At 36.3% G+C, this 27,796-nt stretch overlaps 1 protein-coding gene across 1 annotated transcript in view; it reads left to right on the top strand.

The window, feature by feature from the left end:
• St6galnac5 (ST6 N-acetylgalactosaminide alpha-2,6-sialyltransferase 5) overlaps positions 1–27,796 on the top strand; it is a 176,363-nt gene that overhangs the window by 78,351 nt on the left and 70,216 nt on the right. The window lies entirely within an intron of this gene.

Genomic DNA, 27,796 nt, shown 5'->3' with positions numbered 1-27,796 from the left:
CTTTAAGTTTCCTTTTTTATTGCCTGTGGATGTCCAGTCACTATTTGCTGAAAAGATTATCCTTTCTTCACTTCAATTCCCTTTGCTTTTACGATAATTTATTTCTTTGTGATTTTAATTTGTAATTAAATAAGTAGCTCACAAAATTCCTAAAACCTAAACAATGCATGTAGAAGCCAGTACTGGCTGGCCAGGGCATAAGATGATGTATTTATACAGTAACAGTAGAAAAAGGATGTTTATAGATGGTGACTCTAAATTTTGAAATACATAATACAATACACTACAAAAGCTTTGAGGCTCTAATAACATCTTGTAAGAAAACAGAACTGAAGTTTTTCTACTTCATCATCGGATAAGGTAACAGCAATTGATTACAATTCATGCTAACCATTTAAAAGTGCTTAATAAATGGTTTTCCTTCAAACTAAATAATGGCTTGGGAAACTTGGTAGAACAACCATGACCTCTGTGGTCAAATGGAGCTGAGTCTGACTAAATCTTGGCTCTACATTTACTAGCTTTGGGAAAATGTATCTTCATTTCTTTTAGTGTTAAATTAGGAAGAACGCCAAGAACCAAGAACCATTGCTTTAAAACCCCTTTGTACAACTACTTAAAAATAAATTTTTTAAAGAATCACTAGTTTAGCAAATATTCAGCCAGTTCCTCCCTATGTAGTCAGGGATGAAGGCTACAGCCAAAGTTGACACAATTTTTTCTTCTCACAGAAAACTTGTGGTCCAATGAAGAGGTGCACAGTTGATAATGACATGGTATTACAAATGTGATAAGTGGCACAAAGAAGAAAAAACTCAGGTGTTACGAAGGAAACAAACGACACCAGTAAAATAATTTTTAAAATAACTGCAATGTTCTAGCACACAGAAGTTGCTAAGTGGTAGCTGTTTTATTATTACAAATCAAGGTTGTGCCATCATAGCACAGAAAGAGGTTTGAAGATTTTCTAGGAGTATCTGAGATCTGTCGTTTGCATTGCAAATTGTAATGTCCCTTAGAGATCCTCCTCTTATTCTAAAATTCTAGCCATCATACAGAATTTGCCAATGAGATTCATATAATTTGTTTGCATAGAGATGCAGGGAAATTCAGCAAACTAGGGGGTAGTCACTGGGTCAGACGCTGTGTGCATTTCTGATAACATTTTCTTCCATATTGCTTAAGTTACGGCACAAAAATTAGGAAAGTAGAATCCTGGAAGCTAGGACTATGAAGCATAGACTGTTTACCAATTTTATGTTCAACTATTGATACACTTCAGGTTTTATTTGGAAGAACGGTATTGTTAATATGTTTTTGTAATGAAACTCATAAATCTACATTATGTGACCTTCCAAACTTATTGATGTCCTTCTGCTTTCCTGATTCCCTTTATGTTTTTTCATCACCATAATTCATGAAATTCATACTGGTATTCTTTATTTTCATTTCATTTACTTATCAATTTATTTTTACTCGTTTTCCTCTAGCTCTTCACTAACTTACTGAGCATTCAGCTTCAGTGTGGCTGCCTGTGAATGTAGAAGGATAAGATCAGGGCTAGCCAGGCATCTCTGCCTCTGCTTCTTGTTTCTAATACATAATTTTTTTATTGCCTTTCAATAGTTGTACAAAGGAGTTGACATTTAGCAAAGCTGTTTTCAGCGCAATGCATCTTGATCACTGTCACCCCTTCCAACATTCTCTTCATGCCTCCTCAACTCATCTCTTTCCTCACTCTCCTTAATTTTGTAGGATATACATTCAATTTCTAATTGCATGCTCCCCTCTTATATCTCCCTCTTCCTTTATCCCTTTCCTCTTGATCCCACCCCATCCTGCCTCTGCGTCTTGATTGATGATCATGTTGTTTAAAATAAAAGAAATTCCTCCTCACATTCTCTCCCTCACCTCCATTTCCCAGAAAAAGAAGGTGAGGAGTAAGCATGTTCATTATTTGTTTATTTCTCTTTTCTATGTTTCTCAAGTATCAAATTAATATTGCTCTCATTATAAATTTGGAAAAATAAATAATTGGAAAATTTAAAAACTGGACATTAAATAATTGGGAAATAATAACTACACTGTTAGCAGTGTTTTCTTTTTGGAAACTGGATGTGATGAATCAAAATTGCAGGATTAAACTATGTTAACATCACTAATTCTGCCTCAAAAAAAAGTATGGGGGGCCGGGAGTTTGGCCTAGTGGTAGAGTGCTTGCCCAGCATGCACAAAGACCCGGGTTCAATTCCTCGGTACCCCACATACATAGCAAAAAGCCAGAAGTGGTGCTGAGGCTCAAGTGGTAGAGCTCTGGCCTTGAGAAAGCCCAAGGACAGTGCTCAAGCCCTGCGCCCAAGCCCAGGACTGGCAAAAAAAAAAAAGTATGGAAAAATTAAGAGAAGCCCTTTACTTACACACAAGTTCCAGAAGAAAGAAAAGGACATTTTTTGTATAGTAAGATGCATTCCAAATATATTTCTTACAACTTTATGATGATATTATTAGCCTACTCATTTTTTTCTGAGCTTGCAAAGCAATAAAAGACAGGACATGAGTTCAGAACCAGTAAGATTTGTTCCAGGGTCTATAGAAATTTAAGTAACAATTTTCAAAATCTTTCCTCCCCCAGACAATTTTAACAAATAAGTCAACAACTTTTATTTGTCTTAAAATAAATCCAATATTGATTTTGTTCTTATTTTGATTTAGTTATTGATATATGTTAATTACTGTGAATGGCGAATCTATTTTGTTCCTTTGCCTCTTTAACTTCTTTCTAGAACCTTCCTTTCTCTCACTACAACATGCCAAACAATAAAACTACCAAAAATATCCCTAGAATTTTTATCTAGCAAGTTTCTATCTTGAAATAGCTGTACAGAGGAGTTGCCATTTAACAAAGGAGTCAATGAATATATATCGTCTATATCACCCACTTCAACATTCTCCACTTCCCTCTGACCTACCCCTTCCATTAATTGTATAATGTATACAGAGAATTCTTTTTTTATAACTTTTATTGTAATTAATAAAAGAGTTACATGATATTTGCCATATAGAAGGTGCATTAATTCACATACATTGATACCCTTTCACATGTCTTGGCACCCTTTACCCTCCCCCCCACCCCCCCCCCCCGTCTTGGTTTTCCCCCCTTCCCTATCAAATTTCAAATAAAGAAATACAAATAAATTCAATATATCAGATAACAAACTGAGGTACTGTAACAATATGAGATAACCAAGGGACAGCAAAGGAGAGAAGAGATAACATAGTACATTAAGGACAACAATCATTCATTTTATTTCAATATCCTGGAGGTCCTTTCAATTAGCTTCATACTATATGGCCTTATGTATCGAGATTTTGCTCTATTGCAGATCTCTGCTAGTAGAGCCCAAGGTTTCTACTGATTATGACAAATGAGGGAAACCACTGAGCCTAAGTTCCTTTGAGTCTGGCTTACTTCACTTAATATGATTTTTTCTAAGTCTTTCTATTTCCTAACAAATGGGTCGATGTCGTTTTTCCTGACAGCAGCATAGAATTCCATTGTGTACAAATACCACATCTTGTTGATCCACTCATCAACTGAGGGACATCTAGGTTGGTTCCATATTTTTGCTATGGTGAATAATGCTGCAGTGAACATTGTTGTGCTAGTGGATTTAGTATGCCCTAGATTCTGGATGGTTGGGTAAATGCCAAGTAGTGGAATTGCTGGGTCATAGGGGAGTTCTATGTTTAGCCTTTTGAGGCACTGCCATACTGCTTTCCATAGTGGTTGAATGAGTTTGCACTCCCACCAACAGTGTAGTAGTGATCCCTCCTGGCCACATCCCCTCCAGTATCTGTTATTATTCGTTTTCCTGATCCTGGCCATTCTAACTGGAGTGAGGTGGAATCTTAGAGTTGTTTTGATTTGCATTTCTTTTATGACCAAAGATGTTGAGCATTTCTTCACGTGTCTATAGGCCATTTTTGTTTCTTCTTCAGAGAAGACTCTCTTTAAGTCTTTGGCCCATTTTTTAATGGGATGGTTGTTATTTTGGAGATTAGTTTTGGAGTGATTCAATTTTTTGAGTTGTATACAGAGAATTTTTGTCTGACTTCTCCCCACTTGTTTGTCTCACTCTTCTCCCCCTCTCTTGGCCCCACCCTCATCTTGGAAGTAACCATTTCCTGGTACTTATTTTGTCAAACTTTGACTTTGCCATTCTAAGGAATTATACTGAGTTTGTCATTTTACGCTAATAATCAGCCACATAAATCTGGAACGTAGATTTGTTCCAGGTACACTTGATTTTTTTCTTTTTTCTTTCTTTTTTAAGTTAATTTTATTGTCAAGGTGATATACAGAAGGGTTATAGTTACATATGTAAGGTAGCAAGTACATTTCTTCTCAAATATTTTTATCCCCTCCCACATTTTTCTCCCACTTTCCCTCTTTACAACTTTACCAAGTTGTAAAGTTCATTTCCAACATAGTTTCTTGTGACTATCATAGTTACATTGACTCACCCTTTGTCCTTTGCTTCATCATCTTCTTGTTTCCCTTTCCCTAATTCTCATAAATGTATATACAATGTGCCAGGTACCAAAGTCAGAGTGACAATAGGGAATAAACCATAAGTGGGGAAAACTAAAGTAAAAAAAAGAAATAACATCACATAGCACATTAAAAACAACAACCACAAAGATAAATTTCTTGTTTCCATATCCTGGAAACACAATCGTATATGGCCATATGAATAGAGCTATTGAGCTATTGTGATCCTCTACTAGGAAAATCCAAGGCGTATGTATACTAATTATTACAAATGAGGGAAACCATGGAGCGTATGTCCCTTTGGGTCTGGCTTACTTCACTTCATATGATTTTTTCCAAGTCTATTTCCTTACAAATTGGGCGATGCCATTCTTTCTGATGGTAGCATAGAATTCCATTGTATATATATACCACATTTTCTTGATACATTCATCTACTGAGGGGTATTTGACTTTTGGAAGTCACACTGTACAGGTAGACCATGGACTTCTCTTATATGCCACTGAGAGTCTCCGAGCACCCATTTGCTCTGATGCTGTACATGATGGTTTGGCTCAGATGCCAACAGCCACCTCTCTCCATTGAAATGCACTGTTTCTTGTTTCACCTTTGATTTCCTCTCCTCTTTTAAACTGCCCTTTTCTGTTCTGAGCATTTGAACTCCTGGTAAGAGGTGTTTAAAAAAAAAAACAACACTGTAGTTGCAATCTTGTAGACATTAAATTTGATTTGGGGGTTATAATCAGGTTGTTTGGAGGAAGAATTTTCACCCGCTGAAATACTTACACTCTCATTTTCTACAGATGAGTTATTGGCTTTGGGACATTATCTATGGTTTTCACATTTGTCTTGAGTTTCTCTGAATGGGTGAAAAACAGATGGTTCTGGAGTTAACAATGAGGTTACAGAGAGGCTCAGTGGGTTCTCTCATTCAATGCCATTCTCTGTTGAAACAGTGAAGTGTCCTTTCTCTTAGATGGATAGTGCATATTAAGTTGTGGTGGAATGACTTCCCTTTTCCTCAGACTTTGTTCAGGACCTAGATAAGAAGCACTTCTCTCCAAAAGAAATGCCTTCCCAAAAGCTCTGCTGGTAGACATTTTCAAACCTTCCTTTAGTGACCCAGTAATAGTTTCTGTGCACAGTTCATTTGGATCCCAGCCTTTTCCCTTTAGTTATCTTCAGTGTGTGATGATTTTCTGCAGCGATGCTTTGCTCAGTCTCCTGCCACTGATCTGCCCTGCTGCCTTCTTGTCTTTCCTGAGCATCTTCCAACTGCCTCTGGGAGGCTCCCGTGCTAACTCAACAAGCTGACATTTGTTATTTCCCTTCTTGTGTGCAAAATGAGATCTGTAACATGATCTGTCTCCTAGTTATTTGGTAGACAGAGATTGTAGATGATTTTATGCATTCTTTTTATTTATCTCTAGGTTTTAGAGAATGTGTGCAGTAAGATCCATATTTAGTTAATGTGTAGAAACTTCAAGCTCATTTTAACTTTCTTGATGCTTAATGTAACTATAATGTTGTAGTCACATTTTAAAAATCTAGTATCAGTGTAATCTTATCTATTTCATGTGTGTGTTTGTGTGTGTGTGTGTGTGTGTGTGTGTGTGTGTGTGTGTGTGTGTGTGTGGTTTGCTTTTTTATTTGAAGCTCTTTCAAGTTCCTGGAATTGTTTCCTTGTTTCTGGCTTGTTTATATAGACCTTGTTCTTGCCTAAGGGCACAAGAGAACATAAGGACTCATGGCCTCATTTGCTTAGAAATGGACAGCTACTTTGTGATAAATGAGTGGATGCTAGGGCCTTTTCCAAATGTGTCTTTTTACAGCACAAAGTGGACAGAAGCAGAGGAAGACTTGATTATTTCTTAGGAAAGCTGCAATCCCAGCCTTGTGGCACCTGGGATTCACACTCCTCTTGTCTTTTAAAGACCAACTACCCTTCAAATCTGACTGCTTGTCAGATTCCATAGAGCAGCCTCATGTGTCTCCACAGTCTTACTCACTTGCTTATGTCCCAAAGTCTCCAGTGAGATTTCCTCTTCTCATAAGCAGCTACAGCATTCTCTCCAAGGGCACCCAGCAGGGATCTGAGCCAAAGAACTTGTCAGTAACTTCTCAGCCCCTTTGAAAAGCCTCTATCTTGAGATCACAAGAGGCATTCCATGAAATGCAGGCCAAATTTCCTCAGAGACTAGTAAAAAGCAATCAAGACACCTGCAAAAGAATGAGTTAGTAGCACTTGTGAGGCCCAACTGCAACATCTTTGGACAACTTTAAGAAGTGGTGGGAAAGACCCTCCTCTTAAATACACACTCAGCAGGAGCTACTACATGACTCCCTCACCTTTGCATAGAACACTCTTTTGAATAAATTAGAAAACCAATGATAAATATCTGTTATCTGAAGTTCTGTAGGTTATTGTGTTTACAATTATTATTCACTGTACATACATGTCTTTATATAAAAGGAAGGAAGTAAAGAAGCAAAGAAGAAAGGGAAGAAAGATGGGAAATTGGTGTCACCTTCCCTTGGATAAAGCTTTGGGTGGTTTTCCTTGTTGTAGATTAAGGGCTAAACCCTTACCATGGCTTGTAAGGTCCTTCATGGTCCACCTCCTGAAACCTTCTGCACAGTACATGTCGCACCAGCTTTCTCGTGGCGAGCACCAGCCATACCACCTCATCTCAATTTCTCAAATATGCCAAGCTTCTTTTGGGAGCAGGGAGTACTGAGATTTGAAGTCAGGGCCTTATTCTTCCTAGGCATGAGCTTTGCCTCTGTGAGGTGCTGTCAGTCATTTTTCTTCCAGATAGGGATTTATTTCCTTTTGTCTATGCTCAGCCTTGCATTGTGCTCCTTCTTCCTCCCTCTCCCTAGTTAGCTGGGAACCACATATATGAGCCTCCATGCCTGGCTTAGTCTTTGATATGTAACGGGGCTAGCTTTTAGCTTGGGCTGGACTCAAACCACTATCCTGTGTCCACTTCCCAAGTACCTGCCTAAAGCAGGGCGCCCTGCATTCTGCTGTGAAGCTTTTTCCACCGGAGGGTGTTTCTTAGTAAGGGATGGTTCCACTCGCTGGACAGCACCTAGCTTATCTGTCTTTGAACATTGCCCAGATCCAGATCAAATATTCCTTCTTTAGAGCTGTTTTCTTCAAATGTTCCTGCTACACATTCTGATAGCAACTCCTAAATCAGAGTAATTACTCCTGCCACTTTTATAACTTTATAACTTTTTCAGAACCCTTTACTAATCATTCAGACCACAATCTCTATGAATATTAATTAGAACACAGTTTATTTGGGCCGTCAATACCAGGTATCTAAAGACTGACACAGGGAAGAAGAGTTTAGCCTACTGGTAAGAGTGCTTGCCTAGCATGCATGAAGACCTGGGTTAGATTCTGTAGTACTACATATATAGAAAAAGCCAGAAGGGGTACTGTGGCTCAAGTGGTAGAGCTCTAGCCTTTAGAAAACCGAAAGACAGTGCTCAGGCTCTGAGTTCAAGCCCAAGGACTAGGGAAAAAAAGACAGACACACAGGAGGCATTGGATAAAATTGTGCTACATGATTCAGGGAAATAATTAGTATAATATAATTGATAAGAATAAAATGTCCCCAAAGGAGGGGCTAGAAGTGTGGCCTAGTGGTAGAGTGATTGGCTAGCATGCACAAACCCCTGGGTTCAATTCCTCAGTAATGCATACACAGAAAAAGCTGGAAGTGGAGCTGTGTGTGGCTAGTTAGCCTTGAGCAAAAAGAAGCTCAGGGACAGAGCTAAGGCCCAGAGTTTCAGCCCCAAGACTGGACAAAAACAAATAGAATTAAATGTCCCCGAAAGAGTAAATTTCAGATAACCAGTCATTAAGATCGATGCCAGTTAGCTGGATTAAAAAAAAAATCTTTATCTGGAAAACTCTAACAAATATGCCAAAGCAACCAAATACATACAGAGCCTGAGAGAAGGGTGGAATAAGTAGGGGCCGGGGGTGGAGTGGGGGAGTTGAGAAAGCAGTTAAAGAAAACATGATTAAAAAATTCAGAGCTCTTCCACACGTTGTATTTGAAAGCAACATTCATTTCCAGTCAGATCACTGCTGTCAGAAGTTGAAAGGCAGAGTCAGAAGAGGCTGGGAAGGGCGGCCAGGGCCATCCCAGATCAGATGTCAAGCGGCTCACAGGAGGCTTAGAGCCTTTCAGTAAGAAAGTCAAGAAGACTTGAAGAAGATGTAAAGAGTGACATAGTCCACAGCTCAGTGGCTACTCATGATAAATGTCGCCTCTTTCACTTTAACAAATACCTGTTTACATAATATAGAACCCAAAGTGTACAACTGGGAAATTCAAAGCCAATCTACGAAGTGCTCTTATTTTCAATAGCACAGAGAAAGACCTAAAGGCAGTGAGTAGTATAAGGCATTTAAGTAGCTATTTAACGAGAAAGTATTATTGAATCTGTGAATGAATTCTCTCTTTCTCTCTGCTACCTGCACACACACAGGTTATCAGAAAAGTCTCTTTTTTAAGAGTAGAACAAAATGATAGTTTTAAACTGAAATACTATACCTTTTAAACTAAAATATTAATGTTTATTTCTATTTTTAAGATATAATCTTGCTACGTTGCCCAAGCTAGCCTTGTACTTACAAATCTCCTGCCTGGAATTATAAGCATTCACAGTCATACCTGGCTCAAAATAAAATGTACTTACTTTGAATTTCAATTGCCCTCTTTTTTTATCATCTGAAGGAAACAGAAACATGATTATTGTTTTCTGTTCATTCCTCTACTCTGTTAACTCTGAAAGTGAAGAAAATTTTATAATTTTTTACTGTTTATCAAGTTGTAAAGGATACAGTTGAACATTTACTTTTTTTGTGTATATGCCAGTCCTGGGGCTTGAACTCAGGGCCTGAGCACTGTCCTTGGGCTTTTTCCTCAAAGCTAGCACTCTGTCACTTGAGCCACAGCACCACTTCTGGCTTTTTCTTTGTATGTGGTAACGAGGAATCGAACCCTGGTCTATGTGCATGCTAGGCAAACACTCTACCACTAGGCCAAACTTCTGGCCCAAACATTTGCTTTTTCTTGTGTGTCACCTTGTATGGAGATGGGATGGACCACTTTCCCTGCTGTGGATAGTTTGTGTATAGAATTATTAAAGATAGTTGCAAAGAATCATGTGAGCCTAAAGAAGGAAGTTGGTAAGATGACCAGGAAATGACAGAGCTAAGTGTTGAGACAGGGTAGTAGACTGTACATTTACTGGAACTTACCACCCTAAACAATGTGGCTAAAGGTTCAACAACCATCCATTACTTCCAACTAGGAAAGAAATCACCTTTAACTTTTATTATTGTTTCCTTGCTCCTCTTCATAATGTAAACACCAATGTATGACAACTTTTCAGTTTCTTAAACAATCCAGAAATAGAACAATATATAGGTGCTCTTGTATCATTTTTCTCCTTTATAGCATTAATAAAGTAAATCACATCAATTTGTCTCTGAAATGTTAAACTCACCTTTTATTTCAGAAAAAGACTTCAATTGATCATGATGTATAGGAGTATGATAGTGTATATATGCTTGTGGTGTGTGTGTGTGTGTGTGTGTGTGTGTGTGTGTGTGTCACTAGATTTAGATGCCTACATTGTCATTACTTGTCCTTTCTCAAATGTCCTTGTAAGATTTTTCTGTCAAAGTGATACTGGCTTTATAAGGCAAATTGAAGCTTGACCCTTTGCCTATTTTCTAAGACTCCAATTTTCTAAAATGTTTAATAAAATTCATCAGAGAAGTGAGTTAGGTTTAAATTGGAGCTTCATTTTTTTTCCTATTTCTTTCTTTTTTTAAAATTCCAGTACTGAGACTTGAACTCGGGGCCTGAGTGCTGCCCCTTAGCTTTTTTCCTTAAGACTGGCAGTCTACCCCTTGTCCACAACTTCAAGCTTCTGACGTTTTGGAGTCAATTGGAGATAAGCATCTTGCATCCTTTCCTGCTGGGGCTGGCTTCAAATCGTGATGCTCCATCTCAGCCTCCTCAGTAGCTAGGATTACAGGACCATTGGAGCCTGGCCTGCTTTGTTTCAGAAAAACAACTGGTGATTCTCTCCTCATATTTGGTTACAATTTCCTTAATATATAGTTCCTAAAGTTTCCTTTCTAAATTTTCATTAGTTTGAATATGCTGATTTTATATAAAATGTATAATGTAAAACTGCATCTCCCTTAGAGAATTGTGTTACTTATATCTTGACAGTTATTTATATATATGTATATATATCACTTAGCTTAAAATATTCCAAATATTTAAATATTTTTAAATTTTAAGTATTTCCTAGTCATTTTCCAATATGCTTTCTACTTTGGCCCATGGATTGTTTAGAAGATTTCTTGATTACCCAATATGCAGTCTTTTCTGGTGATTTTTGTTACTGCTCTCTCAGTGCTTTAGAGTTAAAGAAAATGTACCATAAAATTTTGTTTATTATTGACCTAGTATAAGGTTTCTCTTTGTAAATAATTGCACATTCCTAAGAATATATATATTACAGCTACTGGACCTGATAATTTTAAATTTTAAGGTTGCCGTATTATTTTATTTGACTCTTTTATGAACTTCAGTGACTTTTTCTATTAGGAATTTTTCTATGATTATGGCTTTATCTATTTCTTCTAGTAATTATGTCAAGTTTTGCTTGACATTTTTAAGCATGTCCTTTGACACAAACATTTAAATGAATTCTCCTTAGAAACAGATCCATTCATCATCTAATAATGCTTATCCTCTTATTTCCTATTTTGCCTGGTTTAAGTATAGCTGTACTAGATTGTTATTGTCCCATAATAAATGTTTTTGCATTCCTTGATGTATCAAATATCTGCCTCTGTATATTTTAGATGTCTCCAGCTTATAGGTGAATTGAGTTTTACTTCAGTGTGTCACTTGTATTTTAATTGGAGGGTCTGGTACAAGTGTTCTAATTAATAATGTCTTTGGGCTTGATACTATAATATTTTTAAATGCTCTTTGTTCTTTCTACCTTCACCTTCCTGTTTCTCTTGTTTTGCCTTTGTTTATATTACGAAACTTCTATTATTCCTTTATGAACTTAGAAATTATAAAATCTTTCACAATTCTCTCAGTGATTATCCTAAAACAGATTCTCACAATGTAGTACATTTTAGAACCTCCTAGAGGACTTGTCTAGTCATTATTCCCTTGAAGATAATGCAAAATTTCTCCCTCTGGTTGTTTTCCAAAATATACATTTTTTTTGTGTCAATCCTGGTGCTTGAACTCTGGACCTGGCTGCTGCCCTTGAGGATTTTTTGTTTATTTTGTTGGCATTCTACCATTTGAGCTGAAGCTCTGCTTCTGGTTTTTGGGTGATTAGTTGGAGACAAGAGTCTGAGGGACTTGACTGCCGTGGGTAGCTTCCAGGCATAATCCTCAGATCTCAGCATCTTTAACTGGTCGGATTACAGGCATGAGTCACAGTGCCTGGTGCTTTCCAGTATTTTTAACATCCATTAAGAAACCATTATTAGATGTCCATCCTTAGATTTTGATTGCACAAATCTGGAGGATAGTCTCTGTATTTCCAGCTCCTAGGTGGTGCAGCGGTCACTGTGGGACCACATGGTGAGCCACAGTAAGAAAAAAGAACTGTCTTCTTGGGGGGTGGGGGGGCGAGGGAAATGGGTACCAAGACATGTGAAAGGGTATCAATGTATGTGAATTAATGCACCTTCTATCTGGAAAATATCATGTAACCCTTTTACTAATTACAATAAAAAAAATTTTTAAAAAAAAGAAAAAAGACACAAACATAAAAAAAAAAAAGAACTGTCTTCTTGACTAATCAGTCTGATGTCAACTGGCACCTGTTTCTGGGCAAGGCAAAAATCTTAGAATACTGTAAACTTTCACCTCAGTGCAAAATTATGTGTAATAGACAATATGTGTATGCATTTTTTTGTATGGGTCATGGAGCTTGAACTCTGGGCCTGGGTGTTGTCCCTGAGCTTTTCAGCTCAAGGCTACCGCCTACCCCTTGAGCCACAGGCCCACTTTCCCTTTTCTAGTGATTGATTAGAGATAAGAGTCTCTGATTCTTTAGTGCCTGAGCTGGCTTTGAACCACAATCCTTAGATCTCAGCCTCCTGAGTAGCTAGGATTACAGGCGTGAGCCATAGCACCTGCCTATGCAGATAATTTTTTATGCTCTAGAAATTTTAGCTCCCCAAAGCATTAGTGTCTTATACAGTTAATATTTATTTAATTTACTTAATTGTATTGCTTTTTACTGTTTTCTACTTTCTGCTTTTCTAATCTTCCATTGGGATCTTTTTTATCCTTTCATATTCTTAGTGTTGCTCTGCCAATGACAAATTCTCTTCATTTTCAATTATCTATAAATATCTTCATTTCACTTGCATTTTAAAAGGATTTTCCTCGACATAAAGAATTCTAGGTTGACAGATAATTCCTTTTATCACTTTAAATATAGCATAGTCTTTGGTATTTCATTGATTTTACTTTTATTTTGGGGAAATGACATATGTATTAAACCTAATTATTATTCATTTGAGCAAAATGTATAGTGTTTCCTGGTGGTTTTCTAATATTTTGCCATCATTTTTCCTAGTATTTGTCAACCATAATAGGTGACATTATTTTATTGCTTTTCTGCTTTTGGGATTTGGGAACTTATAATATCTGTGGCTTGATGTGTCACTTTCTTCTTGGGGAGAAAATAGTCATTAGCACTGTACTTATGGCATATTCTCCCATTCTCTTCTTTTCTTCTGGGATTTCATATGCATGTGATAACCACTGTCAACATAGCTATTAGGTCACAACGTGGCATACTTTTGTATCTGCAAGCCTATGTCCTGTTCGAGCTCCACTGTGGCTATTTTCTCCTGTTTTATGTTCCAGTTTACTGACATTTTCCCCATTGATGTACTCAGCTGCTGAATCTAATAATTGATATTCGAACTGATTTTTGTTTTGTTTTGTTTTGTTTTTGGTTCTGGGCTTTGAAATCAGGGTCCCACTCTCCACCAGCCACAATCTCCCCCATCCCCAATTCCTCTCTCCACCCTTGTGCCTGTCCTGGAGCTTGAACTCAGGGCCTGTGTGCTGTCTCTCACCTTTTCTGTTGAAGGCTAGTGTTCTACTACTTGACAGTACCACTTCCAAATTTGTGGTGGTTACTTGGAAATAAGTCAGCCTTCTGAGTAGCTAGGGTTACAAGTGGCTGTTTTTTAAACAGGGTTTGTTTTATGCCTGTATCAGTCTAGATTGACTATAATGTTGCTATTTGTGCTTCTGTGATCATTGGAATGATAGCTGCACGCCATTGTATCCAGCCACTGATTGAGATGGAGTCTCATGAATCTTTACGCCCAGGCAGTCAAACCATGATCCATTCCCTCATCACTACCTTCCAAGTATCTAAGCATACAGACAGTCTTGAATCATGTACCTGTTTCTAACTCTGGTGACTCTAGCCATCTAGTTCTATAGACTGCATTTTTCTTTATTTTCCGTAGTTTTCCAGTGTTTTTCATGTATTTTGTATTGTAATTAATAGAAGGGTTACATTATACTCACCAGATAGAAAGTGCATTACTTCACAAATATTGATACCCCTTCTTATGTTTTTGTCCCCATTTCCCTCCCCCCACCCTCTCCCCTCATCTTGTTTTCCCCCCTTCCCTATCCGATTTCAAATAATCAAATACGCATATCAGATAACAAGGTGAAATACTGTAACAATATGAGATAGCCAAGGGACAGCAAAAGAGATGAGAGATATTAGTGTTCCAGTTCTTGCTCATTTACAAAGTAATAATAGTTATTTTTTTATTTTTCTGGAGATTTATGTGTATTTCATTGGTAGCTTTATGCTGTGGTGCCTCCAAAAATTGTCAAGTAGGGAAAGTAATCCCCAAAGCCAAGCTCTTCCTCTCCTCCTTGGTGCATTTCGCCTCCTCTGCAAGTTAACCTGTTGAGTTTCATTATTTTGTTGGTTCACCAATGTTTCCAAGAAATGTGATTTTTAAAACTTTTATAATTTTCCTCATTGTGAATAAATTGGTCTAATATACTTAATTCCTATTACTGAGACTAATTCAATTATGAAATGGACTACTGGTATTTTTGTTAATGCTTCAAATAAGTTAAATATTCACATTGTTCAAATAGTAGAGATAATGCAACATCACAGAATGAAAAGACATACCTTCATCTAATCTACTTTCATCTCTTTCTCCCTGCGTGCGTAATTATTTTCGGTTTTGGTAATGATCCTTCCAAGACTATATTGTGCATATATAATTCAATAAAAGATTATTTTCTACCTCTAGTTTTAGCCATATTACAAATTATTTTTCATATTTCAACTCTTGAATCTTTAAATGTTTGCATACTTACACAGAATACTTCATATGTGTTTCATATATATATATATATGCCATGCTTTATTCAATCAGTCTCTTATTTTGAAATCTGGGGTTATTAGTTTTTATAGACCTACAAGCATAGTACCTATCTCATTCTGTACCTAAGAATGTATTGTCTATAGAATCAATTTCTGGAGGTGAAATGCTGAATCTATGAGGAGTTTGTCATCTTGATAGATAATGGCAATTATACTCATATGAATGTTACAGTTTTATGCCATTTTATACTCCCATCATCAGTAATTTCAGACTGTCTTTTGCCACCAGTTCTTACTCACACAGCTAACTGAACTCAGCCTGAGCACTGTCCCTGAGCTCTTCAGCTCAAAGCTACCGCCCTACCCTTGAACCAAAGCCCACTTCCTGTTTTCTAGAGGTTAATTGGAGATGAGAATCTCAGGTCCTTTTGTGCCCGGGTTGGCTTTGAACCTTGATCCTCAGATCTCAGCATCCTGCGTAGCTAGCCACCATGCCCAGCATATAGCTAATACTTCTATTGGATTTTCATATCTTTGAGCTGAAATTCATGTCTGTGCCTTCATTTATTTTATTTTATTTTATGCTATTTCTGGGGCTGGAACTTAGAGTCTGAGCTCTGTTTTTACTGTTCAAGTCTAGCACTCTACCACTCAAACGACAGTGCCACTTACGGCTTTTTCTGAGTAGTTTAGTGGAGATAGTCTCAGAGGCTTTCCTGCCAGGGCAGGCTTTGAACTGTGAACCTCAGATCTCAGCCTCCTGAACAGCTAGGATTACAAGAATGAGCCATCAGTACTGGGATCATATGTTTATCTTTATTGTAAATGTTTATTCTTTGCATGGAAACAGGTATCTCATTGCCCCAATACCAAATATAAAATTAAATTTCGATTATTTTTCTCTTTGATTTAAGGTAACTTTTTACTTAAGGTCCATATGTGCTTTAAATGCTTTCCAAGTTTTATATTCTGATTGAATTGATTTATCTATTTTATTATGCAGCATATCTGGACTGCTTTGTTTACTGAAGCATTATAAAGTATGTTGATTTCTGAAAAGGAAGTTCTCCCTCTCTCATGTGTTTCCTTTCTTGACTATTCTAAGTTTTAAAGATAAATTCAACTGACTGATCATATTACAAATTGGTACTTAGTTAGATTTGAATTAAAATGATAAATTAATGTAGATTGATATTTTTGTGATTTTGAATCTTTATTTTATAAAACATAAATGCCTTTTGTTTCATTCAAATTTTCTTTTGCATTCTTCAAGTCTATTTTACATGCACTTTCTTCCCCAACATAAACCTGCAATTTTTGGCAAATTTATTCATAGATATTTTATTATTTTTGTGGCTGCTGTAAATGAGGTCTGGCATGAAGATTGTTGATTTCTATATGTTAGTTTACAACCTGGTACATTACTGCATCTCTTTATTGCTTATACGGGGTTTTAGATATAAAAATCTTTATTCTTCTTTCCAGTTTTTATACCTGAAATTTTGTTCTCATAATTTCTTGAGATTATAAATTTAGCACACTGTTAAGTAATAATGTCAGTATCTGGTATCCTTTTCTTAAGGAGCTACCTTTAGAGCTTTTCCATTAATAAGAAGAATGACTGTGAGTGTATTAGCCCATGTTAAGTACCAGACAATGATTAGTTTCAGTGAATACTTATCCACCATGGATTTAGACCCCTCAAATGGCTTTCTGTGTCTATAGAGATTATCATATCAGTTTTTCTTCTTGACCTATGAATATGATGAATCATTTCTAAATATTTCCTAATTTTAGACCATTTTTACAAGAATGTTTAAAAGAATGTGCTAGTGTTACATTATTTTAACTGAAAATAATCTACACATTTACCAACAGAGTAAGAGATAAATCAGGATGCTTTTGTATGTGCAATACCCATGAGAGAAAATTAGCAAACTACAAACACATGCACCAAATGAATAAATCTTATAAAGGTAATTTTGCATAACTAATCCACTAAAAAGCCAGATGCAAGCAACATGTTTGTACTCATGAGAGAATAAATAGTGTGATTTCATTAGTAGAAAATAGGTAATTTTAAATATAGTGTTTAAGTATGTATATTTTATGGAAATGTTTAACATTAAAATTAGGATAAACTGTTACCTTGAAGGGTGGTTGAGTAGAGTTATGGGGTACTTTCATTAGGCTTCTATTTAAATTCTTGATTTCAATGATTTCACAAAGGCATAGACCTAATAATTATTTATAAAATGTTACATTTATATTTAGTATTGGTCTTGCCATATATGTTACATTTAATTTCTAAAAATTATTTAGGATTTTATACCACTATTGAAAAGTGAAAATGTATGTAGTTTTCTCTGGCCTTTCTTCTTTTCTTAATGTGCTGCTTCCCTAAAAAGATTACAGATTTATTTCCCTTATATGACTTGACTAGGAAAGTGTTAAAAAAAAATCTTCTGTTCTCTAGAAATGTATACAAATGTCCTCTGAATCCAACTGAGCCTTTTGTTTTTCTTGTTAAAGAAAAAAAGACTCCTCACAAGTTTTCTCTACATTTTTCCTATAAATATTTGCCTACAACATTCATTCAATATTTTAGATCACATTTGATAAATAACATTTTCCTAGAAAAAATCCATTCTATCTAAGTTATTGTGCATTTATATAAAAATTCAACACACCCGTATGTATTTTCCTCTGAATTTAAAGAGGAAATTTTCTACCTATGAATTTTACTTTTTAAAAAAATTTTCTTCCTTAGGGTAATGAAACTAACAGTCTAATGGTTTTTGGCTTTTTAATATCCAGTATAGAACTTGATTGTTCATTTAATTAGTCTCTCATCTAAATCTAGCATGCCACAAGACCTGAGTTTACTGCTAGCATCACAATAAATAAATAAATAGGCAGAAGTCCTTAATAGACATTTCTTCAGGAAAGATATGCACAATGGGCAACAAATACGTGGAGAAATGCTCAATATCATTCATCACCTGGAAAAATACAAATCCAAATCATGATGACATATCATATGATACTCATTACATTGGCTGTATTAAAGAAGATTTTCAATAACACGTGCTAATGAGGATCAAAATTGTTATATATTCTTGGCTGGGAGTTTGGCCTAGTGGTAAAGTGCTTGCCTAGCATGCACGAAGACCTGGCGTCAATTCTTTGGTACCACATACGTAGAAAAGCTGGAGGTGGTGGTAGAGCACTAGCCTTAAGGAAAGCCCAAGGACAGTGCTCAGGCCCTAAATTCAGGCCTCAGGACTGGCAAAAAAAAAAAAAACCTTATATATCTTCGATGGTCAGATGTAAAGTGGTACAGGCACTTCAGAAAATAATCTGGTAGTTTCTCAAAATGCTAAGTATATAATTATCATGTAGTACACTGATTCTACCCAAGAGAAATGAAAACATATCCACAAAGAAACTTGCGTGTGTATGTCATATAGCATATATCACACAGCAATACATATCTGTACTACATAATACTGTATTACATATATAAAATATAACATAATATTTTGTATACATATATTCAAAATAGCCAAATAATAGCTACATAACAGCAAAAAAGTAAAAAGGTACCAAATGTCCATCAACTGATAAGAGTCATGAGTCCAAACAAAGCAAAATTAACCTGCAAAAATAGAAAGGAAGTAGAGATACTTGCTACAGTGTTAATGAGCCTTGAAAGCATTATGCTAAGGGGAAAAAAAGGAGTTATGCAAAAACAACCACATATCATTTAACTCCATTCATATGAAATGCACAGAACAGGCAAATTCACGATGACAAAGTTGATTAATGATTGCTTGGGGTTGAAGGGGGACAGACAGAGGGAACACAAATTCTTTTGTGGATAATGAAAATGTCTTAAACTTGATTCTAATTATGGATGCACAACATTATAACTAGACTAAAAATCATTGAACTATTTAAGTGGGAGAATTGTATGTCATGAGAATTATAACTCAATATAGTAGCTTAAAATTTTTAAATCCTCTTTGCGCAGTTTTTCTGCTTGTTTCTCCTTATAAATATCATTTTTATCTTACTCTCTCAGTTTTGATACCACTTTCTTGATGGATATATAATCCATAACTGCTACATTCTGCATCATGGATTGCATTCATTTTCTTTTATTTCATGCTTTTGCCTTGATGTACAAGAAATATGTCATTAATCACAAAATCTGGATTGAATAATATTAGGTGCTGACATTATCACTTACAGCTATGTGTTCTTTGTGTCAGTTTATTTTTCTGAAAAAAAATAGACATCTAGAGAATAGTTTTGTTATTGAGTTTTAGGAAAGAGTTGCATAAAACACACGCATGTATATTTCATGTACACTTGGAAAGAGTTACACAAAAGTACATATATGTATATATCATGTACAATGATTCTTGTAATACATAAAAAGCAAACCTTACATCAAATATTGCCTGCTAGTAACCTCTATTAAGACTATGTCTATCATTTTCTTTACATTTTCTTTATATGCTTCTGTTTCTTCTTTACTTTTACTTTGAACTGCTTTAGTTTAAATAGCTTGTGGTTCACGCTAAAAATCTCACAAAAAGTTCATTTTCCCTTTCTTGGTAATTTTGGTCCAAAAATTTGTAGAATGCCTAACATTTCATATTGTATTTTATATGTGCTTTTTTAACAATTTTTTTAAATTAAAATTTCAGTCTATGGTTCGTAGTTTCCACTTTGTTTTCTTTGTTAAGTTTATATTGCTTGATAGAATGTTTCTATTTTCATTCTATTAGTTACTGTGCTTTTATAATTACAAACTATAGAGCTAATTACTGATTATTTATTTGTACTGTTAATTCCTATTAGTCTGAACAGCTAAACAGTAAGTTCTTTTCTCTTCTTCCCTTTCATGTGGTAGCATGATGATTTTTTCATGTTTTGGGATCCAGGGATCAGCAGGCCATTAGACCATTCACAACATGACCAAGGTTTTAAAAAGCTATTGAGCAAGAGGTCTAGTGCGCCAGGACTACACCCCAAGGTCGGGATTTCAGAGTACAGCCCCGAGTTTAACAGGGCTGGGTTCATAAAGGCAAAAACTACATACAGATTGCCAGGTAGATTCTGCTCTGACAGAAACAAAATTTTGCACTTAGCCTTGTAATTTTGTGTAACATAAACATATTTTCCACAGGTCGTACTGATCTTGGGAAGCTAGAATGAAATACTATAGAATGTTGTTTTCTTTTTTCCTTGAATCATCTCATCCTTCAGATTTTTCAAATGGCCTTTTTGTTGAAACCCCTAATTTTTCAATTTTTACTACTATGGATTAATATTTACAATAAACCTTTATGTTAAACTTGGTCAGAAGTATAAATGGCTTTTGTTCTTGTACAGTCTATATTACTTAACTTGCTGTCCGACCTGATAAAGCTAAGTTGTATTTGCTTTATTACTTGGTTCATCAGTTTTAAATATTCTCTTGGAATCAAACTCTTACAGGTAAAACTCAGTACTCCACCCCAACTATCAATCTCTTCTCTCCAAATTTGGAATTATGATGTAGATACTCCTCTAACCCAGATTTCATATCCTTTTTTATGTTTTGATTTATTTTGTTGCCAGCCCTGACCTTGAAATCAGGACCAAGGTGTTGCCCCTGAATTTTCTATGCTCATGGCTAATACTCTGCCCGACTTGAGCCACATTTCTACTTCTGGCTATTTTAGAGAGAAGAGTCTCGTTGACTTTCCTGCCTATGTTGGTTTTAACCAAGATCCTCAGATCTCAGCCTCAAGTAGCTTGAATTTCAAGTGTGATCTACAGGCATGAGCCACTGGCACCTGGCCAAAGTTGTCTTTTGTGTGGTTCTTTTTTTTTATTCCTAGTGCTTGAACTCAGGACCTGAGGGTTTTCCTGAGCTTTTGTGCACAATGCTAGTGTTCTACTACTTGAGCCACAACATTGGTTCTTTCATCTTACTTTAATGAAAATTGTTAAACGTATACAGTGCCCTCCAAACTTATTCCACACTTTGGATTGACTGAACATTGTTCCTTATTAGTTTCTACAAATTAAATTCAAGAAAATAATGTACTTTGTGTTTTACACTTGAAGATGAATTTGCATGTGTATACAATCCTCGGCTCAAATTTTCTTTTCATGACAACTTTGTATTGTATCCAGTATTCATTATCACTGTATACAAACAGGAACCTAGCATTTTTCTTCTCCTTATGAAGTTAACTTGACCTTTGCACCTGCCTACCCATAGATAAGTAATGCTGGTAAGTTTCATTTAGTTATTCTGCTATGTCTCATTGGTCATACTAAGTCTTTCTTGATTGATTCTTCATTTCTTCTGTTAGATTTTCACAGTTCTCTTCTGTGAATCTACTGATTCCACATTATTCACTTTTATGCTCCTTTTGTTTCATTTAATTCTTTACTTTTTCCTCTATATCTTTTCTATATTCAGCCAGCTCAAGTCTTGGCTCCTCTTACCGTCCTAACAGTGATAACCTGTTCTATTACTGCGTTGTTGTCTTAACTTCCTTCACCTGGGTGATAACATTATTTTGCCTATTTTTCTTCAAAATCATGGGAAATCAGTCCTTTACATCCTTCATCTATTCTATGGTATTTCAAGTATTACTTGCCAACCAATTTTGCCCTTTTATCACACTTGACTTAAGAGTATCCTTGCATAGATAACATGATATCTTCTTTTCTTTGTCATTGAACAGCTTTCATTTTCCTAATCTGGGTATTCTCAGCACAACACTTTTCTTGAAACAGAAAAAGGTCAACATTCCTATCTAACACAGCCACAAAATGCAAAGGGTTTCTTCTGGATATTCCTTTAGCGATTCCTTTTCACTGAAATTCCGATGGTTCTACAGGAAAATGACTTACTATTTCTGTCACTTCCTGTTTGTCCTTTAGCAGGACATAGCATCTGCCTCTCAGGGCATACATCTCTCACCTGCAGAAAGCAATATTGTGTAGCATGTCCTGAGCAATGTCAAGGCTGGTCTGCTAGCAGGAAGACCTTATCTTTCAGCCTCTCTCTTATTTCCTCCCAGGAGAATTCAGTTGATTTCAAAAAATCTTAAAATATATTAGACTCTTCAGAATGTATATTAAAAATTTCTTTTATTTTGACATTTTCTATTTTTATTTGCTTTAGGGTGGTTTTCTGATAGAGAAGTCTATATAGATGATATAGATATAGATATAGATATAGATATAGATATAGATATAGATATAGATATAGATAGTGTCCTCACAGTTACTCCAAGCCTCCAACAAAATTATTGATGGCCTGGAAAATTCTTTCTCCTGTCGCTTTAGTTTCATTGTTCAGTGGCCAAAAATAGTGCACAAGTATCTTCTTTGCAACTGCAAGCATTTCTCATTACATGGTAAGCTGATTAATGGAACTTTTCCACTATAGAATTGATGGCACTGAGCAGCTACCTGAAAATCCAGACACATGAGATTGTGTACCCCAGGGTACAATGTAAGGGTAAAATGTGTGCCTTCTCTGTCTCTGATGTCTCTGTGTCCCACTGTCTCTGTTGCTGGCTGCCAAGGACTTGAGGAGAAACGTCCCAGAGAACTAATTCCTGTCTCCAAGGCTCTGTGCAAACAACAGACTCTAAAACAAGGCAAGAATGCCTTCTCTTGACCCCCCCCTCCTCCCTCTCCAACCTAATCTCCAAATCTCTCCTCATTTAGTGCCAGTTGGTGGGAAGAAAATAGGTCACAGGCAACAAATGACCGTATCAGCTAATCTGTTCCTGGCACCAAACCAGGATGATAGCACACTCAATCTGGATGATTAGAGAAATTAATAAAGGGACCATATAGCAACCCTCTCAGCCTAGAAACCTTCTTTCAGGATTTCAATACAGCATCCAAAGGATAGCTCTAAAGTTTGTAAATGGCAAGAAGACTTTTTTGTCTCTAGGCCAGAGTGTGCCAAATGAGCCCATGGCACAATACTTCAGAGAGAAGACCAGCTAGACAAGCCTGCCAGGAAAAGGGCTACAGTCTTCATCAGGGCTGTGGACTTTAACAGGAAAGAAGGGAAAAATCTCAACCTCTCTGCCATTCACTTCCCCAGCTCCTGCTAATGCCCGCCACTGGCCAGGTGACAGATGGCACTATGAATGTGAACCTCCCAGTACAGTGCGGAGGACAGTAGACAGAAGGCCTGGAAAGGTGGAGGGAACAAAATCCTGGAAATCCCCTAACCAGTAAGACAAAATTGAAAGAGAAAATAGTCCATAGCAAACATTTTATTTTGTCTTGTCTGTTGGCTATGTAGAATCCCATTGTGTGTGTGTGTGTGTGTGTGTGTGTGTGTGTGTGTGTGTGTATCTCAAATTTTCTGTATCCATTCATCTGCAATAGGGTATCTGGATTGTTTCCATCGCCTGGCTATTGTGAATAGTGCAAAGATGAACTTAGCTGAGTAGGTTTCCTTATCATATTTTGGGTTATGATGTTAGGATAGATGCCTAGGAGTGGTATGGCGGGATCGTACAGAAGGTCTATTTTCAGTTCTTTCAGAAACTTCCATACTGCTTTCCTGAGTGGTTGAACTAGCTTACAGTCTCACCAGCAGTGTAGTAGGGTTCCTTTTTCTCCACAACCCCGCCAGCATCTGTCATTGTCTGAGTTCAAAATCTTGGCCATTCTTATTGGGGTAAGGTGGGATCATAGGGTTCTTTTTATTTGCATTTCCTTTACAACCATGGATAATGAGCATTTTCTCATATGCTTTTCTGCCATCTTAACCTCTTCTTTTGATAAGACTCTCTATAGTTCCCTTGACCATTTAGTGATTGGTTTAGTGGGTTTGGAGGGGGGGTTAGTTTCTTGAGTTCCCTCTAAATACTGGATATCAAACATTTGTCTGATGTATTGTTGGTAAATATCTTTTCCCTGTTGATTGGCTGTCTTTCTACTTTAGTAGCTATGCTTTTATCTGTGCAGAAACTTTATTTTTAGGTAGTCCCATTTATCGAGTCTTTCTCCAATCTGTTGTGACCCTGAGATTCTGTTCAGGAACTTTTTGCCTATGCCTATGAGTTCCAGTGTCTCTCCAGCTCTATCGTGTAGCAGTTTCAAGGTTTCTGGTCTGACATTTGAGGTCTTTGATCCATTTTGAGTTAATGCTTGTGCATGACGAAAGACTAGAATCAATTTTTAGTTTTCTGCATGTGGCTGCCTGGTTTTGCCACCACCAATAATTGAATAGGCTGTGTTTGTTCCACTGTATATCTTTGGCTCCTTTGCCAAATACAAGTTGACTATAGGTATGTGGTTCTATTTCTGGATCATCTATTCTGTTCCATTGATCTTCTTGTCTATTTTTGTGCCAATACCATATGGTTTCTGTTATTATGGCTCTATAGTAAAGTTTGAACTCTGGTATTGTAATACCACAAGCATTGCTCTTTTTGCCCAGAATTGTTTTGGCTATTTTAGGTCTTTTTTTCTTGTTCCATATGAACGATTGGATTGTATCTTTTATTTCAGTAAAGAATGTCTGTGGGATTTTGATGGGGGTTGCATTGAATTTGTATATCAATTTTGGCAGTATGGCCATTTTCACTATATTGGTTCCCCCTACCCATGGGATGTCTTTCCATTTCCTGGTGTCCAATTTAATTTCTTTCATTGGGCTTTTATAGTTTTCATTAAATAATTCCTTTACATCTTTGATTAATTCCTAAGTATTTTATTCTTTTGGGGGCTATTGCAAATGGGATCATTTTCTTGATTTCACTTTTTATTTGTGTATTGTTGGCATACAAGAAGGCTTCTGACTTCTGCAGGTTAATTTTGTATTCTGCCACTTTCTAAAGTGGTTTATTAATTCTAGGAATTTGGGAGTGGAGTTTGTTGGGTCAGGTAAAGAATCATGTCATCTGCAAATAGGGATAGTTTAATTTCTTCTTTCTCTATGTGGATCCCTTTGATGTCCTTCTCTTGCCATATTGCTCTCTCTAAGGGTTCCAGCACTATATTGAAGATAAGCAGAGAGAGTGGGTATTCCTGTCTAGTTTCTAATTTTTTTAATTAAACAATTTATTAACATTGATTTTTACATCATATTTCAAATGACGTGCTTAACAAACAGGTATTCAAAAAGGGAATCTTTATATACAATCACTAGCACTTAGATTTTAGAACTTAATCAAAATTAGGCTGAGGTTTGTATGTCATAAATACATAATAATCTATATAATAAAACATTATGTCTATAGAGTCATAAGTTTTTATGACTATGTAGTTGTGTTTAAATTTCCAATACCATGTAAATAGCATTGGGTAGACAACTTTTGAGTCCTCGCTAAATGGTTCCAGTCTTTCTCCATTTAGTATAATAATGATTGGAGGTTTGTCATAGATGGCTTTAAGTATTTTAAGGAATGTACCTCTTATTCCTATTTTTTCTAGTACTTTCAACATGAATGGATGTTGTATTTTGTCAAATGCCTTCTCTGCAGCCAGCGAAATTATCATATGATTCTTATCCTTAGCTCTATTGATATGATGTATTTCATTAACAGATTTGAGAATGTTAAACCAGCCTTGAATCTGTGGGATGAAGCCTACTTGATCGTAGTGTACATTTTTTCCATATATTTTTATTGTAATTAATAGAAGGGTTATATTATATTCACCATATTGAGGGTGCATTACTTCACAAACATTGTTACCCATTCTCATGTCTTGTTCCCCATTTCGCTCCCCACAATCCCGCCCCTCATCTTGTTTTCCCCCCTTCCCTATTCAATTTCAAATAACCAAATATGCATATATGGAATATATCAGATAAAAAGGTGAAATATTGTAACAATATGAGATAACCAAGGAACAGCAAAAGAGATGAGAGATAACATAGTACATTAAGGAAAACAATCACTCATTATATGGCTTCTGTTTTGATATCCTGGAGGTCCTTTCATTTAGCATCACACTATATGGCCTTATGTATCTAAGTTTTGTTCTATTGTAAATCTCTGCTAAGAGAGCCCAAGGTTTCTACTGATTATGGCAAATGAGGGAAACTGTTGAGCCTATATTCCTTTGAGTCTGGCTTACTTCACTTAATATGATTTTTTTCTAAATCTTTCCATTTCCTTACAAATGGGGAGATGTTGTTCTTTCTGACAGCAGCATAGAATTCTATTGTGTATAAATACCACATCTTGTTGATGCACTCATTAACCAAGGGACATCTGGGTTGGTTCCATATCTTTGCTATGGTAAATAGTGCTGCAATGATGAAACTTTCTTAATAAGAACCAAGAAACACAACAAATCAGAGAAAGGCTGGATAAGTGGGACTGCATTAAACTGCAAAGGACATAGCTAGCAAAATAACTAGAAAGCCTATAGAGTGGTAGAAGATCTTCACTAACCATACAACGGACAAAGGCCTCATATCTAAAATATATCAACAGCTCAAAAAATTGAATCAATCCAAAACTAATCTCCAAAGAAACAACCACCCCATTAAACGATGGGCCAAAGACTTAAAGAGAGTCTTCTCTGAAGAAGAAATAAGAATGGCCTATAGACACATGAAGAAATGCTCAACATCTCTGGCCATAAAAGAAAGGCAAATCAAAACAACTCTAAGATTCCACCTTACTCCCATTAGAATGGCCAGGATTAAGAAAACTAATAACAACAGATGCTGGAGGGGATGTGGCCAGGAGGGATCACTACTACACTGTTGGTGGGAGTGCAAACTCGTTCAACCACTATGGAAAGCAGTATGGCAGTTCCTCAAAAGACTAAATACAGAGCTCCCCTATGACCCAGTAATTCCACTACTTGGCATTTACCCAATCGTCCTGAAACAAGGACATACCAAAGTGTATAATTTTTTAAATTTGTTTCTGGATTCTGTTGGCTAGTATTTTATTGAGGAGTTTTGAGTCTGTGTTCATTAATTAGTCTGTAGTTCTCTTTTTTGTGGGTCTTTCCCTGGATTGGAGATGAGTGTAATATTAGCTTCATAAAATGAATTTGGTATTACTCCTTCTGCTTCTCTTTCTTGGAAGAGTTTCAAGAGTATAGGTATTACTTTATCTTTAAAAGTCTTGTAGAGGGCTGGGAGTTTTGCCTAGTGGTAGAGTCTTGCCTAGCATGCACAAAGACCTGGGTTCGATTCCTCAGTACCACATACATAGAAAAAAGCCAGAAATGGTGCTGAGGCTCAAGTGGTAGAGCTCTAGCCTTGAGAAAGTCCAAGGACAGTGCTCAGGCCCTGAGCTCAAGCCCACGACTGGCAAAAACAAACAAAAAAAGTCTTGTAGAATTCCGCAGTGAAACTGTCTGGACCTGGGTTCTTTTTGATTGGCATTTCTCTGATTGCTTCCGCTATTTCATTGTATGAAATTAGTGTGTTCAATTTGTTTACCTCTTCATGGGTTTAATGTGGGTAGCCTATATTTATTTAAGAAATCATCCATTTTCTACTAGATCATCCTGTTTCTTTGAATATAGGCCCTGATAATACTTATTTCTTGGATATCTGTCATCATTGTTCCCGTAGGGTCTCTAATCTTGTTTATTTAAGTCTCCCCTCTCCTTTTTTTGATTAATCTTGACAGGAGTCTGTCAATTTTGTTGACTCTTTCAAAGAAAATTAATTCTAAAACAACTAGAAGGACAGAAATAACAAAAATAAAATCAGAAACATCAGAAATTGAAATAAGATCTACTATATATAAAATTAATAAATTA

The sequence above is a fragment of the Megascapheus bottae genome, chromosome 6 (assembly GCF_031878675.1).
Source record: "Megascapheus bottae isolate mThoBot1 chromosome 6, mThoBot2.hap1, whole genome shotgun sequence".
NCBI lineage: Eukaryota > Metazoa > Chordata > Mammalia > Rodentia > Geomyidae > Megascapheus > Megascapheus bottae.
This window is presented reverse-complemented; position numbering and strand designations above follow the sequence as displayed.